General features: G+C 34.9%; 1 pseudogene; it reads left to right on the top strand.

Moving 5' to 3' along the window:
- The first annotated feature begins 7,320 nt into the window (after window positions 1-7,320).
- LOC141511963 (surfeit locus protein 2 pseudogene) overlaps window positions 7,321-21,138 on the top strand; it is a 39,044-nt pseudogene continuing 25,226 nt past the window's right edge.

Below are 21,138 nucleotides of genomic sequence, written 5' to 3'. Positions count from 1 at the left end.
AGTGATAATAATCATGATGTCAGATAAGACAATAACAAAATAAACTTAGAAAAAGACAAATGGGGAAAATATGTACTAAAAGCTAAGTACCATAGAAACCAAATTAATATTAATCCTTAATTTGCATATACCAATTGGAATGGCATTTAAATCCATTATTTTGAATTTAATTAGAGGGAGAAATAAATAGTAAATATATTAGCTGCTAAACAGCAGTTCCATTTCTGTTGGACCTGTTCTATCTGAGTAACTTATGAACTTTCCCTAAGAATAATGTGGATTTCTTTTCTTTATCCAGTAAGTGGGATGGCAATGGGGTTAAAAGACTTGCCCAAGGTCACAAAGCTGGGCAATTATCAAGTATCTTAGACCAGATTTGAACTCAGGCCCTCCTGACTCTAGGGCTGCTGCTCTATCCACTACATCACCTACCTAGCTACCCCCAGGAGGATATAGTCTAGATTCTAGAGTGTAATAGGTTTTATCCCAGAACTTTAAAAACTTCAGAACTCTAAAAATTGAAGTTATCTATGAAGCAACTTCCAAAGTTGTTGCTACCCAAGAAATTTTCCCATTTGGACTAGAAGGTTAGCCAGGACCTAGAGAATTAAAAATAATTTCTGTTTGACATTAGATGTTGAGGATCAGAAATAATCTTTTCAAATTTCTCAAACCAGTTGGAAATACTGTCTACCACACCAGGTATCTTCTGTAAGAACTTTATCAATGCTCCAGTAGTAATTATTCTTTTTTTCAGGAAAAGCAAAAAGACAACCAAGAAACTGAAATCTAATCATGTACCTATCAAACTACTTGCATTGGGTATAATATTGCTCTATTCTTCCTCTTCATATCATCATAAAATATAGGTTAACTCTGCTCTGTGTGAATGTGTATGAAAGAAAGAGGGCAGTTAGGTGGTAGTGTGCATGGATAGAGCACTGGTCTTGGTGTCAAGGGAATGGAGTTTGAATCCAGCCTCAGACACTTACTAACTGTGTGATCTTGGGCAAGTCACTTAGTCCTGATTGCCTTCCATCCAGGGCCATCTCCAATCATCCTAATTCATCCAGTCATTCAGATGCTTATGGAGGAGAAAATGAGGTTGGTGACTTAACACAGCACCTCCTTACTCATATCCAGTTCATGTGCTTGTCATGGCATCACCTCCCCTACTGTCATGGTCTTCTTAGTGAATGAGGACAAACATCATGAAAGAAAGAGAAGAAAGAGACAAAGACAGAGACAGAGAGACAGACATAGACAGCAGAATGGACAAATCAATCACAAGGTTAATTTTCATTTCTAAATTCTTCTTTTCTCTTCTTCTTCTTCCTTCCTCTTAAAACTTCCCATTCTGTGGCTACCAGTAAATAATGCTTTCATTTATCTCCGTAGGAACTAAAATTGGTGTTTTCTTGGTTAACTCCTTCTAATTGTTAGTAAAGCTAAATCCCTTGTTTGTGTCAATTAATTCCTCCTCTTAACTTTAACGGATTAATAAAAATGCTGACCATTTTGGAGGCAATCATATTTTCCAAAAAACAAAACAATACATGAACATGTTAGACATGATGATATCCTTTTAAATGCCTCTCAACGGCACATTATCTATAATCTTATCGAATGATTGGAGAATGCTTGAAATTGATTGATGACTGACATCAAACTTTCTCATAACTCTTTAAATCTGTCACTGGAATGTTTAATTCTTTTTGGTCTTGAAAATAGATTACAGTTTTTATCTAGAAAATTTTCTAGTTTTATGTGATCAACTCATTTTATGTGAGTATTTGTAGTGGCTATATCTGAGATGCATCCATTGAGAAATTTTCTTCTTAACAACTTTCATTAAATCAGATATGAAAAGATTGTGCTATACATTTGAAATAAAATAATCTGAACAGTTAATCACCGAAGTACACTTACATATCTTTTCAGAATACTTTATTTAAGGAAGAAGAGCAAAACTCCAACTTTATTTGGCAGAAATACTTAGTTCTTTCAGTTATTAGACAGAATAGTGAGAACATATAAGTATGCATACAATAGAGGTAAATAACATTTTTTAGAAATGAAAATTCACCTTCCTCTTGACTTCACTTGCATTTATCTTCTTTCTGTTCTGAGAAGCCAAATACCCTGAGAGTAAGAACATAAAAAGGAGGAAACAGATGTCAATCCAGTTTGTATTTTGAATGGTGAATATAATTTTATTTTCAAATGTAACTCTAGAAACATTTGAAATAATCCAATTACCATTGATATTATCATGTTGGAAGGAGGAAACTTGTTTCAGGAACATTTGACTTAAAACCAGAGTTTTGGCTTATTACATGTACTGTAGTTCCTCTAAAGAAATACAATCACATATATACAGACTCACATGCACAAGCAAATACACATAGATCCACCCTCAAGCATTTTCCTAATATGACTACACTCATCGTCAAGTCAACTTGAGGTATTAGACAGAGCACTCAGAACCAGAAAACCAGAGTTAGAATCCCAGTTCTTACACTTTCCCATGGCCTTTGCTAAGTCACTTAGACTTTCACTACCTCAGTTTTCTCATCTATAAAAATGGGTACAATACTTTTCCTACTTTATGATGCTTTTCCAGAGTAGTAAACCTGCTAAAATCCTGCCCATTTTTCAAGGCCAAAGCCAGTACTATGAAAGCAATTTTCCAAGATTTCCTCCTCTGCCACTTTTCCATATCACAGGAAGCAATATGTACAAAAATTATTGGTAACAAAGCTATCAACATTTTCTAAATGTTACTTTTATCATTAAATATTTCCAATTTTACTTCCTGTTGACTTTTTAAAAATCTAGCATTAACCAAAGCACCAATTTGCCACCAGTAAAAGTTATGCAAATCAGATAAATGCAAAAATTTATTAAGCATATATGAATTGCTCAATAATTGTTTATTGACTTTTACCTCTCAATGTAACTAAACATGTATTAATAAACATTTTATCTTAATATTCAGAATGTAGAATTAAACTAGAATTGGTCTAAGCAAAATTACAAAACAGAAAAAATATATCTTTCTCAATGCTCGATTTCATAGTTATTACATTTTTCCCTATTCAACCCCAACCTTATATCCTTCTTTTCTTTCTTACCTATTTTCTTCCTACAAAATAAAATACTACTTTAAGGGAAAAAGTGATAATCTCAAATATCTCAAGATCCAAATAAATCAGAAGTGCCACTTTTCCCCTCCCAAATATGATGTTTGAACATGTAGCAAAGGAATGGCTATAACTAACATTTAAGGAAACTGCAAAAAAACAGGTATCATTGGGGATGGTTGATAATCTGTTAGTTCTTGATTAAATCACCCTAGATGGGTACAATCTCCTCAGTTTCCTTGGAAAGACAGCCTAAAGCACTTGGCAGGAAGAGCTATCTTTGTACTTTATACTTGTTGATCTTATTTCACTGACAAATAGTGAAAGAACTCCATTCAAAATCTTTCTTTAGCTGTTGTGGTGTAGTAGTGCTTGAGGAGAGTATTTTACCATAAGATAATCAGAGATTTAGAATTGGAAGGATCTTAGAGATCTATCAGAGTCCCAGAATTATAGTTTATAGATTTGAATTACTATCTAATCAATGATGAAAGTAAATGATTAACAGCCAATACACACACACACACACACACACACACACACACACACACACACACACACACACACACACAGCAAAGTAAGCAAAGCAAACTTTAGAGCTTATTCTGCCTTATTAACATTTTCTCTATCACTTTCATAAGTAAAGACAGGAGGTGTCAAATAAGACCCACAACACTACTGACTGTAGCCTAAACCAGATTAAAAGTAATTGAGAAATATTTAACAAAATGGATACATTAATTTAAAAAGAAATATAAAAATACATATGATTTTCTACATCATTAAACAGCCCTAAGGATTCTTATCCTTTAGTGCCCTCCTTTTCTACTCTAGACCCTGCTAGGGACTATAAACAAAACAACACATTGAGTCATGATTTGTAGTACTTCAAGTCCTCACAGCAGTCAGATAATCCTTTCATACTTTACTAATCAATTTACTCTCTCTCTCTCTCTCTCTCTCTCTCTCTCTCTCTCTCTCTCTCTCTCTCCAACAGCCCCTTTTCCAAATTTTTCATCCCCTTTCAAGCTTCCCTTGGCATCCCCTCTCCACTGAGGATCTTTCACTGAAAAAATAGAGGCCATTCACCAAGAGCTATTCCCCCCCCACACTTCATGTAGTTAGATCCACATCACCCATGTTAAGGAAGATTATAAACTCTCTACATCTGATTCTAAACTACAGTACCCAAGTTCAGTATTCATAACATGATGATCAATTGATCTTTGACAGAATATCCAAACTATTATAACTCACATTTTGTGAGCTTTAAAGGTTGTAAAATAATTTCCCTAAAGGTTGCAAAATAGTTTCCCTATACCCATGAAGCAGGAATTACAAGTGCTCTTACCCCCATTTTACAGAGGAAGAAGCTGAGTTTAGTGAGCTGCCTGTGGTAGCAAAATTCAATCAACTGATTTGGGCTAAATGCCATCTCTGAAAAACTACTAAATAGAACCAACAACATATAAATGCTATCTATTATTGATGGTAGTGATAATAGTAGTAGTAGTGGTAGTAGTAGAAGGAGAAGTACTAATGGTGGTGGTGGTGGTAATGGTGGGAGGTGACAGATGCGGGGGAGGTGGTAGATGGTGGTGGTAAAAATCCTTCCTGATTCTCTCATCTAGTGTGCTCTTCCACCTAAGAAAACTTGTTTATTTACTTTTTGGTCAGTCAGTCAGTCAATAAGAATTTATTAAACTCTTATGTGCCAGACACTTCTGATCTGTATGTAGTTCCTAGAAGAATGTAAACTTCTTAGGGGCAAGGATTATTTGTTTTATCTTACCCTAAATTATGGGGACTTTATTATATCTTCTGAATTAAAATGAATGGTGACCCTGAGTTTTCTACTACAGAACAGAATATCTGAAAGACCCTATCTAAATAGAAAGATTTTTAAGTAGATAATAAAGACAGATTATGCCTTCCTCATTTAGAAACAAGACAAATTAAGTTTGAAGAGTATTCTCACTAGACAATGGACAACCTGAGAATTTTTTAAAAGACTATAGCAACATCTGAAGTCTGTCTACCAAGGCCCAAAGGCTAAAATCTGCATTTATGGAGGTTCTACCCATATCATTAATGAAATGATGGATTCTAGAAATAAATAAATAAATATTTCTGTATAAGTTTTAAAGCTTCTACTTGACTTGTAAGCTCCTTGAGGGCAGCTCTATCCTATTTATCCTCATATTTACAAATCCTAGCCTAATGTCTTATTAGTGCTTAATTATTTTTATGTCAAATTGAATCTTTCTATAGCCCTGGCAAGACTCTAAAAAAGATATTTAACCAAATCCTATATTACTGAAAAGAGGAGGCCTGTAAGAGGCCAGTTTTTAAAAAAGAAGGTAAAAATCCAATTGATTTCTGTTTACAGCCTAAGCCCTTCCCCCCATTCTCCTTTTACTTTCTCTCCAGTCTGGTTCTTTCCTCCAGGCTAGCCTTTATCTTTCCAATCCCTTCCTTAATAGCCCTTAATCTCATCACTCAACCACACTACTCCTAGCAGTATAACAGTAAGATACTAAATACTTTCAATTAGATATGGGTGGTGAACCTGCCCACATCTGGAGATTTGCTTGAAAGTCTCAAAGAACATTTTCTTTTCCTCATTAAACAATTCTAGATTCACTAAAACTTCAAATGCATTTTTCTCATGCACTGAAAACCCATGTGTAATTCAGGGGAAATTGCATCTAAGATTCTAATTCATTTATACTTTACTCACTCAAATGGTATGGATGTCCAATAACTAATGAGTATTATGGGAAAAGACCAGAGAGAGAAAACTCTGGTTTTTTTTAGCCTCAAATAATTATATTATTAATAGAAAAGTTATACTTATGCTTTATATAACCATAAATGGAAAAATATGCATTCAAATGCATGAATGTCAATTCCTCCTGAAAGTTCTATTGCATGGTCTGTTTTTTTTCCTCCATGTGCTCTCTCTCTCTCTCTCTCTCTCTCTCTCTCTTCCTCTCTCTCTGTCTCTGTCTCTCTCTCTGTCTCTGCCTCTGTCTCTGTCTCTCTCTCCCCTCTCTCTCCCTTTCTCTCTATCTCTTTCTCTCTATCTCTCTCTCTCTCTCTCTCTCTCACACACACACACACACACACACACACACACACAAATGTTAGAAATAAAAAAAAAACTTATAAGGACTGGTTTTGGTAGCTTGAATAAAGCAGAAATAGAATATTTTAACCAATAGAGACCAGATCTGTGTTTTTTACTGGTAAAAGGAAATTTCCTGGTAGTCATTCAGTCAACAATCAAGGAGTTATCAAGTATTTACTGCTAATCAGACAGTAAGAAATACAAATAAAGTAAAATTAGGTATATATATATGTATACATACACATATATAATAGGAATCATAGGAGATAGAGATATGTGATACTTTGTATGCCTCTAGAATATTTATACATGCATACATGTATAACATATTGTATGTATATTTGCATGTAAATATGCATGTGTATAAAATGTCCATGTATTCATATGTGTGTATATTACCATATTGGTGTTGTTGGGTTATTTCAGTTGTATCCAACTCATCATGACTTCATTTTGAGTTTTTCTTGGGAAAGATACTAGAGTGGTTTGCCATTTCCTTCTCCAGCTCATTTTACAAATGAAATAACTGAGACAGAGATAAGAGACTTGCCCAGAGGACTTTTAATGCTAAAATTGAGGAGTAAGGAAGCAATCCCCTGAAATCCTCCCAAATTTTCTCCCAAACAACTAGAACTTTTCAGGAAGTAGCTTCCTGGACCAGGTCTCCCTCAATGATGTGGGAAGGGAGTGAGGTCTAAGAGCAGCAGTAGCAGCAGCAATAGCAGCCAGCCTCTGCCAACCAGGAGCCCTCTAGGCATGTGAGCAGTCTGTGCAGCTCTGCAAGGTCCCAAACCAGTGACCCCACCCCCAATACAAGCCACCTTGTGAGACCTTGACTGCATTGCTGACCAGTATGAACCCCCTCCCCATAAAACTGGCCAACAGTAAGACTCCAATGATAGGGTCTAACAGTAGAGAGAAAGATCCTGTGTCCTTAGCAACCCAGGAGCAGGATCCCATCCTTAAGGCAAGTTCTTTCATTTAGGGTGAGCCACCAAACAGACTTTGTTACCTGAACAACCTAGCAGAAAGACTCACCCCTAGAACATGTCAGCAGCAGCAGTCAAACCCTGTGGCAGAGGAGGTAAATGAACAGTACAAGTCAATTCTACTCTCTTGAGAAAGGAAGCAGCTAAACCTTGAAACTCAGTGAAAGTCAGCAGTAAGAGTCCCAGCACAAAAAGTTTAAGCCAGAGCCCAACTCTCACAAAAAAGACCAACTGTCTTGTGGGCGACTAGGTGGCACAGTAGATAGAGCACCAGCCCTGGAGTCTGGAGTACCTGAGTTCAAATGCTGCCTTAGACACATAATAATTACCTAGCTGTGTGGCCTTGAGCAAGCCACTTAACCCCATTGCCTTACAAAAATAAAACACCAACTGTCAAAGAAGGCAGAAAAAATGAACAGAAAAATACAAACAAAAAAAAATTGATATAGAAAGTTACTATGATGTACGATCAAGTACAATCAAGGCATAAATTTGGAAGAAAACATTAGTGTCAAATTAGCTACATGTGAAGCCTCAAAGAAAAATGTAATTTAGTCTTGGGCCCCTAAAGGATTTTAAATAGCAAATTAGAGATGTAGAAGAAAAACTGGGAAAAGAAAAAACAGTGATGCAAGAGAACTATGGAAAAAAAAAGTCAATAGTATGGAAAAATACATATGAAAAATTTCCAGGCAAATAAATTTCTAAAAAAAAAAAATAGAATTGACCAGATGGAAAAGGAAGTGCAAAAGTGTGCTGAAGAAAATAATTCCTTAAAAGTAAAAACTGAACAAGTAAAAATAATCACTCTGAGACAACAGAATATGATAAAAAAAATGGAAGAAAATGTGAAATCTTTCTTTGCAAAAAACAACTGCCTTAGAAAATAGATTCAGGAGAAATAATATAAGACTTGTTAGATGAACTGAAATCATGATTGAAAAAAATAAGAATGAACAATATCTTTCAAGAAATTGTCAAAGGAAATTTTGACCTTGATTTATCAGAAGAGGGCAAATTAGAAATTGAAAGAATCTACTGATCATCACCTAGAATGGAAAACTCCCAGAAACTTCATAATCAGATTCCAGAGATCAAGGAGAAAGCATTGCAAGAAGAAACAATTCAAATATTGTGGAGCTACAGTAAGGAATATATAGTAGTCTACATCTTCCACATTAAATAACCAGAGGGCTTGGAATATGATATACCAGAAGGCAAAGGAGTTAGGTTACATCCAAGAATCACCTACTCAGATTGCTTTTATGACACAAATTTGATATACCTAAACCAGGAAGAGTCAAAATATAAAGAAAAAATTATAGAACAATTCCCTAATAAATATTAATGCAAAATTTTAAATAAAATACTAGCAAAGAGATTACAAAAATACATCAAAATACACTATGACCAGGTGGGACTAGTTCAATATTAGGAAAATTATCAGTATAATTGACTGAATCAATAACAAAATCAGAAGAAATTGTATGGTTATCTCAATAGATAAAGAAAAAGTCTTAAAATAAAATAGATAATAAAATACAATATCCATTTCTATTTAGAAACACTAGAGAGAATAGTAACATATGGAGTTTATCTTAAAATGATGTGTCTTTTTTTAAAATGGACTTTTCCTGAATAAACATTAGTCAGTTAGCATTTATTAAATATTTCTTATGTTCCAGGCACTCTGAAAAGTGCTGGAGATAAAAGGAAATGCAAAAAACCTAAAATCAACCAAAAAAAGTTAGTCCTTGCTTCAAGGAACTCACAGTCTAATGAATAAGAGGAAGCTAAATGTCTTTGAGAAAGAAATATCTTCTTGCCACCCAAGAAATAATAAAAGAGATTCAGTGAGAGCTCATCCAGTCAAAATTAGAGGAAGAGAAGAATAGAATTGGTTGATGACTTTGTTCAAGGGTATTGAAGCAATTATTTGTTGACCTGATAAAAACAATAGAGAGGTCTACTGACATCCTGATTCATGTATCTAACTCATAGTAGAGGGGGAAAAAATAACATTTGAGACACAAAAATTCAAGGATCAAAAAAATCCATTAAGGGAACCAATAACAAAACCCAATAGTCTCAAATGTCCATCTACACATACACAAAGTTTAGGCAATGAGCATGATAATCAAGAATTGCTAATCCAATGAAAATTCATTGGTATCATTAAGTCATGAATGAAACATGTAGAATGTGGAAAAGAAATGAAATATAAAAGTTATATGGTGGTATGTTTGGGGGCAACAAGGATAATATTTTACAATTACAAGTTATACCCATGTGAGGAAATAAATATGATGAAAAAAAATGGATGAAGATAAATTAAAGGAGAAACAGATGTCACTTTCTTATCAAATTATTCTACAATCTAATCAGAAACAAGCAGCTATTAGATGAAGAGTTTAAAGAATAAATCCCAAGTCTTTCACAGACTTGTATGTATGTATCACTACACGGGGAACTTGGATTATCTAAATGTTTCCTAGAGTCTCTCTCTGCTTGTTTCTTTCTATCTCTATATGACTGTCATTATCCCTCTATATGTCTCTCTCTGTGTTTGTCTCTCTGTCTTTCTGTGGCTCTGTTTTTTCTCTTTTTAAAATAGTAACTTTTTAAATTGGCCAAAATAAATTCATTTTTCAAATGGAATCCATCAGAAGAAATAATTATGATAATGTTTGTTCTTCTTTCTTGAAGACCATAACATGAGGGAAGTAATGCCATGACAAGCACTTAAATTGGATTTGAGTGAGGGAGGGCTAAGCTAAATTATCTAAGACCTCACTTTCTCCCCTGGAGCCATCTGGGTACAATGGCCAGATATGAATCAGGATGACTGAAGATGGTGTAGGATGCAAGGCAATCCAGGTTAAGTGACTTGCCCAAGGTCACACAGCTAAGTTAGAGTCAAGTGTTTGAGGTGGGATTCAAACTCCTGTCCTCCTGACTCCAAGGTCAGTGCTCTATCCACTGCACCACCTAGCTGCTGCAGAAATTATACTATTGCTCTGATTCTCACTAACAGGGAGCAACTAGTTTTAGTGGTAGACAATATAGGAACTAAGAGAAGAAGTGATAATATCACATTGAATTTGTGCTAAAGGAGAGAAAAGATGACTTGGAGTCTAGATTTTGGAACACTAGATCTGAAAGAGATGAATAAATATGCTCCCCTAAATTTCTCTAGGGAGAATTCAGCCTAGAAAACATGAAAAACACTGAAGTATGAAATGCCTTCAGTATTCTGCTTCCTGGCTTCCTTCATGTCATCACTTTTCCACCTTTTCCCACCCTCTCTAGAAAGATACCCTTAAGTATGAAACCCTGATCCACTCATAGGAATGGAAACATATGTACAGTTTGGAAATCTAAGAATTGGGTCAGAAGTGCTAAGGATCATAAAAAGCTATTGAGGAAAATGAAGGACAACAAAAAAAAGGTGGGATTCTTTTGTAAAAAAAATATATTAGTGGGTAAAGAACAAAGAAATGATAAGATGGATGAGGTAATGATAACTGACAATAGAATGCAGGCAATGCTCAATTCTTTTCAAATTTTCAGAGGTAGCAAAATGAAAATAGCACTACAAATGTTCAAATTTTGAATCAGTACATACTACCTACCTCTGTGAACTAGTGATGAAACTAGTTACTTCCTCTACCTTGACCTATTTACTCAACTGTAAGATTTATGATGTTTTCTATCCTTCCTTAAAATGTGGCAATCAAAACTGAACACAGAACTTCAGATATGGTCTGATCAGGACAAAATATAGCAGGCCTGTCCCCTCTTCATTAAAGACATTATGCCACTTTTAATAAAATTGAAGACAATATTAGGACTTATTTCTCCTCTTATGTTAGGCAGTTAGGCGGTACAGTGGAGAAGTACCAAGGCTAGGGTCAGGAAGATTTACTCTCCTGAGTTCAAATCTGGTCTCAGATATTTATTAATTGATTTAAAAAAAAAAGGCTAATCTATGAGATCTTCTCCATCTCTAAACATATTTTACAACATAAAACTAGAAAAGGTAGATAACTAAGTCAGAATTTAAAATATCTTAAATAATGCATTGAATCTAAAAGGTTAAAATTTAATAGAGATCAATTGTTCAGTGAATATGTATTTATTAAATGCCTGTCAGTGTCAGGTACTGTTCTAGGTGCTTAATATATATGTGTGTGTGTGTGTGTGTGTGTGTGTGTGTGTGTGTGTGTGTGTGTGTATGTGTGTATGTATATATATATGCATATATGCATATATACACATATACATATATATACATATAAATCCCATTGGTAAATGAAAAGTCTTTTTGCAAGAACCCTTAATGTGTAGGTTATTGCTAAAATTCTAAATGATTATATAGGTAACAAGAGTAGATAGGATCTCATGAGAAAGTAATTAGACTCTCTAACAACGCCAAGTGTGTCTCAGTTATGAAGGAGTCTCAGTTACTAGTCTGACTTCATAAAGAGAGAGTGGAACTTTGCTTTGATGATCCTATGAGCCCTTTGTAATTTTTACTATCTCTAAAATAATTTATACTATCTTGTATACAAACTATATCATTAGCTTAAGAACTTATCTAAATACTAAGGACTTTTTAACCCACTTCTCTAGAGTCCAAGAAATTAGATAGATAGATAGATAGATAGATAGATAGATAGATAGATAGATGGAGAAAGAGAGAGATTCTAATATTCCTAAAGAAAATTGAGTGGTTCATGAACCAGAGTCATTTACCATATTTCCCCATGTATAAGACTGACCCATTTTTTTTTAGGTGTTTTGCAAGGCAAATGGGGTTAAGTGGCTTGCCCAAGGCCACACAGCTATGTAATTATTAAGTGTCTGAGACCGGATTTGAATCCAGGTACTCCTGACTCCAGGGCCAGTGCTTTATCCACTGTGCCACCTAGCTGCCCCTAGACTGACCCTTTTTCAAAAAAATTTGTGGTCTACAAACTGGGAGCATCTTGTGCAGTGGTTGAAGGATTTTTTTATTTGCATTTCCTGCTTTTTTGTTTTTGTCTTTGCACTTATTGTTTCACATTTGTGGCCAGTATATTAGGTTATATTTTTCCATGTTCTGCCCAGAAATGGTTCAGAAAAGTTGTTTGTGGTTTTTTTTTTGGTTTTTGCAAGGCAGTGGGGTTAAGTGATTTGTCCAAGGTCATACAGCTAGGTAATTATTCAGTGTCTGAGGTCAGCTTTGAATTCAGGTCCTACTGACTCCAGGACCAGTGCTCTATCCACTAGGCCATCTAGCTGCCCCCAGAAAAGATTTTCATACAGTGCTGAATTCTAGTTCAAAGTAATCCAGTTTGCAAAATTGAATGGAAATCATGCTGCTGAACATAAGTTTTGTCCTCCCCCAACTGAGAAAACAATCTGAGAGTAGCTACAGGAAGAAGAAACCCTATTGAAAATGCCCCAGCAGAGGAAGGCCATGAGAGGCAAGTCAGCAAGATGGCCTAAGTTAGAGAGAGAATTGAAGATACAGATTGAAGAACAAAAGGCCATTGGAATTCCTGTGTCCACAAAGATGGTTCAGCAGGAGGCAAGAAGAATTGCTGATGAATAAGAATTGACTGATTTCAAAGGAAGACACAACTGTTGCTTCAGTTTTGAGAAATGGAATGGACTGAGCATGTGTCTGCAACCCAGACTTGCCCCCCAAATGCCTGAAAGCTATGAGCAAAAGGTCTTTGAATTTCATGATGAATAAAACTAGAGTTCAATAACTTTATGCAATAAATTTTTTCAAATTTCCAGCCCCCAAATTAAGATGTATTTTATATATAAGGAAATACAGTATTAAAAACTCCCAGTATTAAAACTAATATGCATATTATGATTTTGGAATTTCAAGATGCATGTTGTATTTAAGTTTTAAAAAACATATGTATGCAAGTAAAATACATATGAGTAGCTCAGCTAGAAAAGATCTGATGATTTAGACAATAATATAAAAATGTCAGTATGTTGATTTGTTGTTCAATCATATTTGACTTTGATCTCCATTTGGAGTTTTCTTGGCAAAGATAATGGAATGACTTACCTGTTTCTTCTTCAGCTTATTCTACAGATGAGGAAACTGAGGAAAACAAGGTGACTGCTCAGGTAAGTATCTGAGGCCAGATTTGAGCTCAGGAAGATGAGTCTTCCCAACTCCAGGGCTTACATTTCTCCACTTTGACACCTAGCTGCCCAACAGAAAAGAGGAAATAAGTCCTAATGTTATTTTCAGTCTTATTAAAAGAGTCATAGTGCCTATAATGAAGAAGAAACAGGCCTTCCCTAATCAGTCCACATCTAAGGTTCTATGTTCAGTTTTGATTGCCACATTTTATTTTTTATTTAATTTTGAAAAATATTTTATTTATTTTGAGTTTTACAGTTTTTCACCTGATCTTACTTCCCTCCTCCCACCTCCCACAGGAGGCAGTTTGTCAGTATTTACATTGTTTCCATGGTATACATTGATCCAAATTGAGTGTGATGAGAGAGAAATCATATCCTTAAGAAGAAACATAAAGTATAAGAGATAGCAAGATCAGACAATAAGACATCAGTTTATTTTTCTAAATTAAAAAATTCCACAGTTCTTTCTCTGGATACAGATGGTGTTCTCCATTGCAGACAGCCCCAAATTGTCCCTGATTGTTGCACTGATGGAATGAGCGAGTCCACCAAGGTTGATCATCACTCCCATGTTGCTGTTAAGGTGTATAGTGATTTCTGGTTCTGCTCATCTCACTCAGCATCAGTTCATGCAAATCCCTCCAGGCTTCCCTGAATTCCCATCCCTCCTGGTTTCTAATAGAGTAATAGTGTTCCATGACATACGTATATCACAGTTTGCTAAGCCATTCCCCAACTGAAGGACATTTATTTGATTTCCAATTCTTTGTCACCACAAACAGGGCTGCTATGAATATATTTATTCAAGTGATGTTTTTACCCTTTTTCATCATCTCTTCAAGGTATAGACCCATGATTGCCACATTTTAGAGAAGGATACAAAAGTTCATAAATTTAGAAATGTAAAGGACTTACTTTAGAGGTCATTGAGTTCAATCATCTAGTTTTACTTAGATGAGGAATATGAGTAACAAAGAAGTTAACTAAGTCACTGAGAGTCACATAATGGAACTGATAATCTAAAGACTATCCAGTGGAGGATAAACAAGATAAATGAAGATCATGACATTCAAAATCAGCTGACATAATTAAGGATGTTTAACTTGGAGAAAAGAAGGAGGATATCATATCTGTCATCAGGTATCTGATTTAGTATTCCAGTAAAATGGGATTAGACTTTTATTTGATCCTGAAAGGAAGAACTTGGAACAGTGGGTAGAAGCTGAATAGAGGCAGATAATGACTAGATATAAAGAAAGACTTTCTAACAATTGGAGTTGTCCAAAAAGTGGAATGGGATACATGGGTAGGTAGAGAGTTTTCCCTTACTTGATGTCTGCAAACAAAGGCTGGGTGATCATTTGTTAGGGGTATAGTAGAAGGGATTTGGGTTCATACAAAAGTTGGACTAGACAGTCTCTGAAGTCCCTTCCAACTCTGATTCTGAGATTCTTTAATCAGCACTAACCATAAGGAAATTATAATTTTCTACTATTGAAACTCCGAGCCAACATTTTTGGCTTTACTCCATCTAGTGGTTAAAAGCAGACATTTTTCATTTCAAATGCTTTCCCTGCTTCCTCCACTATTGTTATTGCTTCTTTCTTTAACCTCTTTTTCTTACATCTTATACCTAGTCCCCTATACCATTAACCCCTATACTTTCAGTTTTTAAGACAGTTATTTAATCTAAATATAGATGTGGAATATTTTTCTCTGACTCACCTCAGAGAAATAAATGGATATTCTTCAGAACTTGACTATAACATAGTGTTGAAGTAGAAAGTTATTCACTCACAATTCCATTTTGTTGTCATAAAGACAAGTTCAAAATCAGCCTCAGAAACTTGTTACCTATGTGAGTCTGGACAAGTCACTTAATCTGTGTGCCTCAATTGACTTATTTTTTAAAATAGGTGTAATGTTAGAATCCATTTCTGAGGGTGGTTGAGAGGATAAAATAAGGTGTTATTTATAAAATGTTTTACACTATATAATTTCTATCTGTTACTATTATTATTTTCAAAATATTACTAAGAACTGAACTCTGCCCTCCCCCTCCCCAATTAGATCACATTTTGTTTTTATGTTCAAAGAAACTGGAGATGTTTAACCTCCTGTCTCCCTTCATGTCACACACACACACACACACACACACACACACACACACACACATATATATATATATATACACATACATATATTTTTCCAAATCCTGCTTAATTCATTTACCCTATATAGCTATTTGGAAAATAGTCTCCAGCATTAGGTTATGAGTCCTGAAAGAGCAAGAACTGTCTTTTACTATTCTTTCTATCCCCATTATTTAGTACAGTGCCTGACAATAAATGATCGTTGGTAGTGGTGGTACTGGTCCTTAGTTCTTGAAGAGAATCATGACATCAGAGAGGTGATGCTGTAACATACTAGTGAATTGAATTTAAGTGAGGGGGTGCTGTGCAAAGTCACCAGTCTCACTTTCTCTCCCAGAGCCATCTGGGTCCAGTGGCCAGACATGGATCAGAAAGACTAGAGATGGCCTAGATTCAGTGAGAGGCTACCTTTCTAAACTAAGATCTTCAACAGGTCTCAGAGGCAGTGCCCATTTAGTAAGACAGATAAGAAAAAAAAATGAAGCAAAGAATTATCTCTTTTACTTATCAAAAAGGGAAAAAATCAATCTGAGAGGGGAAGAACCTCAGAATTTCTGGCTAAAATCAGAAAAAAAATTGCTATTTACATTTATTTTGAGCATGTCAGGGTCCAAACTATAACCAAATAGTGTTGGCCTGGAATCTATTGTAAACCCCAAGATATCTTGCCAGTTTTCTGTGATCAAGACATACTCATTGGAAGAAACAAGAGTTAGCTATCTTCGAGTATCTGCAGGATTATTCAAAGAAAGAAAGATTAGACTTTTCCTGCTAGGATTTAGAGGGAAGAACTAGGAAGAAAGGGTGAGACAGGAAGGAACCTAAAGGCTTCAATTAAATGCTGGTATCCTTTCCTTATAATGAATGATATCTAAAGTTTGGTTGTGGAGGTAGCTGCCAATGTCCCTTTAAGGAAGGTTTTTAAACAGAGGCTTGGTGAACTCTTGATGGAGATATTACAAAAAGGATTTATTTCCAGATAGGAGTTAAGACTTCTGAGATCCCTTCCAACTCTGGATTTCTGGGATTCTATACTAAGTTACTTTCTCTACATTTTCCCAGCAGATGATTCACAGTTCCTTCAAAAAAGAATACAAATTACATTACTAAATAGAGAGAGATGTTAAGATACTTAAATTTAATGGAGGAAAAATGGTGATGAGAAGAAAAAATGTCTTATAAATTTGAAATATTTTAGAAACATCTTGTTTTATACAATATTGACCTCCGTGATTAAAGCATAGGTTGGACCATATCACTCCACTGATTAAAAAGCTCCTTGTTTCCCATTGTCTGCAAGATAAAATGCAAACTCCTTTATGGCATGTAAAACCCTTTTATAGTCTGATTTCAGACCACCTTTATAGGTTTCTTATTCTTTACCCCATTTTGTACATACAATGTTCCAGACAGACTAGCCTTCTTTCTGTTCCTTTTATGTGTTATTCTATCTCCTGAAACAGTGCCTTTCAGTAGACTGTTTCTTATGCCTCAAATGAACTCTTTCCTTCATTTCACCTAGACCTCTTTTCAATCTTTTTTTTAAGTTGTTTTTTTTTTCAAGGCAATAGGGTTAAGTGGCTTGCCCAAGGCCACACAGCTAGGTAATTATTAAGTGTCTGAGGCCGTATTTGAACTCAGGTACTCCTGACTCCAGGGCTGGTGCTCTATCCACTGTGCCTCCTAGCTGCCGACTCTTTTCAGTCTTCAAAGTTCAGTTCAAATACCTACTTCCCTATGAAATTTTATTTTTTTAATGTATCTAGGCTCTAATGAATCATTTGATACCTCCCCTTTTGTGTTTATTTGACATATATGTCAAATAGGTTTAATTTTTTTCCTCTGATAGAGATAAGCTCCTTAAGGTAATTTTTATCTTCCTTTTTATCTTTGTATGCTTAGCACTTAGCACTAGAGCTGATACACAGTAGGAACTTGAATGCTTATTAAGTTAAAAAAAAAAGAGATGAGTATATCAGAGATGATATCTACTTCTTCTTGATCCCACATGATTTTGATCTCCTGTGCTGGGACTCTTAATGTGGAAAATTTTCCATGTTATATAGCTTGGAGATCATGATTCTTGGTGTGGTAATGCCAATTAAAAACAGGAGGACAGGAGTTCAAATCTGGTCTCAGACACTTGACCCTAGCTATGTGAGCTTGGACAAGTCATTTAACCCTGATTGCCTCCCATCCAGCACATCTCTGGTCTCCTGATTCCTATCTGATCACTGGATTCAGAGGGCTCTGAAGGAGCCTGGAGTCTGAGAAATCATGGATAACTTATGATAATGTTTCAATTTATTGATTGAACCTCTAGGAGAAATTTTGAAATGTATATTTGTAGTATGGAGTATTATTTTTATCTTTTATTTTGGAAAGATAGTGACTTCCTATTGTGCAATTATAGCCATCAGAAAATGAAAGAGGTTAAGGGAGATCTCTAGGTCAAATGGCTAAGGAAATGTCTGAGGCAGGATTTAAATTCAATTCTTCCTGATTCTAAGTCAAGCAATGTATCCACTTACTACCTAACTGCCTAAAAACCCATGTTTGAATGACTATATCAAAAATGAGAACTACCTATTTCTTTGAGGAATAAATTCTAAGTTTATATGACTGATCACCCACTGTCCCTATACCCACCCCCAAATAGCTTCCAAAAGGAAAACTATAGTATAGTCACAATGTCTTTAACTTAGGATATCTATTCAGGCCTATAGTATATAAGATATATCAGTAAAGTGGATAATATAGTCTACTCTTACTACTCAACCATTCATTTATGACTTTCCATAAATCTGAAGTATTTACTCAATCTTTGGCAGTCTTCTTCTAGGTCCTTTAATGTGGGTACTATTGAAACACTAGGGTTCTCCATCTGTTATCCTTTACCCTCATTACACTTCCTTTTTAAATTATATATTTCCTGGATAAGATCTTTTAAGTCACCTTCTCTCTGCAAGTCATCACTGATAAGTCATCACTGCCTAATTCATTCAAAACTATGTCTCTTAATTTTAGGTCACTTACAATTTTGATTCATGAGAGATCATAGTGATTCATGATTCACAACCATATAGAAAGATGGGAGTTTGTGAATACATTGTGAATTCTCCTTCTTCTTATAAAATTAAATATTTAATCAATACCACAAAATCATTTAGAGTTGCCTGGTACATTAAGAGGCTATCTCTCTCCCATGGACATATAGCTAGTCTGCTTCAGAGGTTATTATTAATGTTGATTAATTTACTATTAATGTTGATCTTTTGTTTGTGAAGAGGACCAATGACATTATAGATGGTGTCTTGACTTGGCCAAGAATTGGATTTCAATGAGGCAAATTGGGAAAAGTTATCAGTCTCACTCTTTCTTTATAGTGAATGAAATCCAGTGACAGGACCAAATCAAAAGGACTAGCAATGGACCAAGTATCTTAGAGGACCTTGACATGTTAGATATGTGATCAAACTCTAAGTGTTCTAGATTACCACAATTTAAAGAGGTGAACAAGCCTTGAAATTTTGTTCTCCTATTTTTATGTCTCACCCTCTTTATATGATGACAAATTCTTTTTACAGTGGGAGATTGGTATAGAAAAAGATAGGGTTTTGTTTTAGGGAGGATTTGGGTATTGTTGCACCCTGCAATTTCCCAAATACAATCTAGCATTTCTGGCTATGATGACTTCCTAAATGAATGTGTACTGCCCAGCTCTAATGTTTATATTGCCTCAAAAAGTTGAAACATACCAGTTCAAATAATGATCAAGAAATCTATTGAAAAAATAAAGTAAATAAATTCTTGAATCTCAGAACTGAAAAATAAAAGTCACCCAGAAACCTTTGGACAATAGGAAAGCAACCACAAGCAAATTCAGCAGACAAATTGGCAGCATTCAAATGTCACTAGAAATGGTACATAATGATATATAGCCTACAAAAATGTATTTTAGAGACAGCAAGAATAGAAGGTTCCCTCTCACAGTTCTCCAGGGTTTTCAGTCAATAAACAATATATTATGTCAATGTTTTTGTAATTATACTTGTAATTTAAAAAAAAATTTTTTTTGTTTTAGGTTTGCATTGGTTTTGACCTTTGATCCAATTTGTTGGAGATCTGATGGCCTTCATGTGGTTTATTCTGAAATAATTATCATTAGTGACTGGTAATTTTGTGTCTATTAAGATACAGTAACTTTGAATGCTTATGCTACTATTATAATACATACCATGTCCAATGCCCTTCAACTAGCATTAATTAAATATGTGTGATAAGTCAGGAACTATATTACATGCTGGAAAGGCAAAGAAAAGTAAGACAGTTCTTGTCTTCACAGAATTCTTAATTATGGAGGTTTGAGCCTTCTTAGTCTACAGGTTTTAATTATTTCAAATCTTATACCAACATATTTTTAGCTCTCCTTTCTTGGAGACTGCCTTTGAATAGAAGACACTGAGTATTAAGGTGTATGATGAAGTAGTTTGAAGAATATTTCAAGTTCTCTATGTAATTTCTCTATTTCCCATTTTCAATATATTTTAATGCACAAGGAAATTATCTTCACTGTGTTCTTTTGTCTTATAATGAGCACATCATGGAGAAATAACCATTTTTGTCAAGTGAAAAAATAAACATTTCATTAAATGATGCTATTCATTGTCCTTGAGTGGACCATGAATCCAGTCTATCAAATCAAATAGTCACTTATTTTATAAGAAACTGATTCAAAAAAATCTTTTCAAATAGAATAAGAAGAAATTTCAATTGATAAATTGCAAAGGAAGTGATGAACAAGCATTTTAAGGGAAGAAATTTAAGCTACAAGTATTCAAATTACTAATAATTTTTAAAAAATTATTTAAGGCAATGGAGCCCAAGGTCACACCACTAGGAAATTATTTTTTTTAGGTTTTTTTTGCAAGGTAAATGGGCTTAAGTGCCTTGCCCAAGGCCACACAGCTAGGTAATTATTAAGTGTCTGAGACCGGATTTGAACTCCTGGTTCTCCTGACTCCAGGGCCCATGCTTTATCTACTGCTCCACCTAGCTGCCCCACCACTAGGTAATTATTAAGTGTCTGAGGTTAGATTTGAACTCAGGTCCTCCTGACTCCAGGGTTGATGCTCTATCCACTGGCCACCTAGCTGCCCCCTAAGTTGCTATTAATTAAAGAAATGCATATTAAAACAACTTTGAGGTTCAGTGTCCATATGTCAAATTGGAAAAGTTTATTTTAAAAATCCAAAATGAAAAATATTAGAAGGGATGAGGGAAAATAGGCACATTGATGTACTGATGGTCTATTCACTCTGAAAAGTAATTTAGAACTATATTGAAAAATGTACTAAAATATGCATGCATTTTGTCCCAGTGAAACCTGTTTGTAAGCCAAGACACCCCCAAAGAAAACAAAAAAAGAAAATAAAGATCCAAATGAACAAAAAACCATTGTTATGCCATAAGAAATAGCATGAAAAGAATGAAAGGGATGATTTCGGATAGACCTGGGAAGACTTGTTTGAGCTGACACAATGAGGTGAACAGATGAGGAGAAAAAT

This window comes from Macrotis lagotis, chromosome 2 (assembly GCF_037893015.1).
Source record: "Macrotis lagotis isolate mMagLag1 chromosome 2, bilby.v1.9.chrom.fasta, whole genome shotgun sequence".
NCBI lineage: Eukaryota > Metazoa > Chordata > Mammalia > Peramelemorphia > Peramelidae > Macrotis > Macrotis lagotis.
Note: the sequence above shows the minus strand (reverse complement) of the source record. Positions and strands in the feature narration are given on the sequence as shown.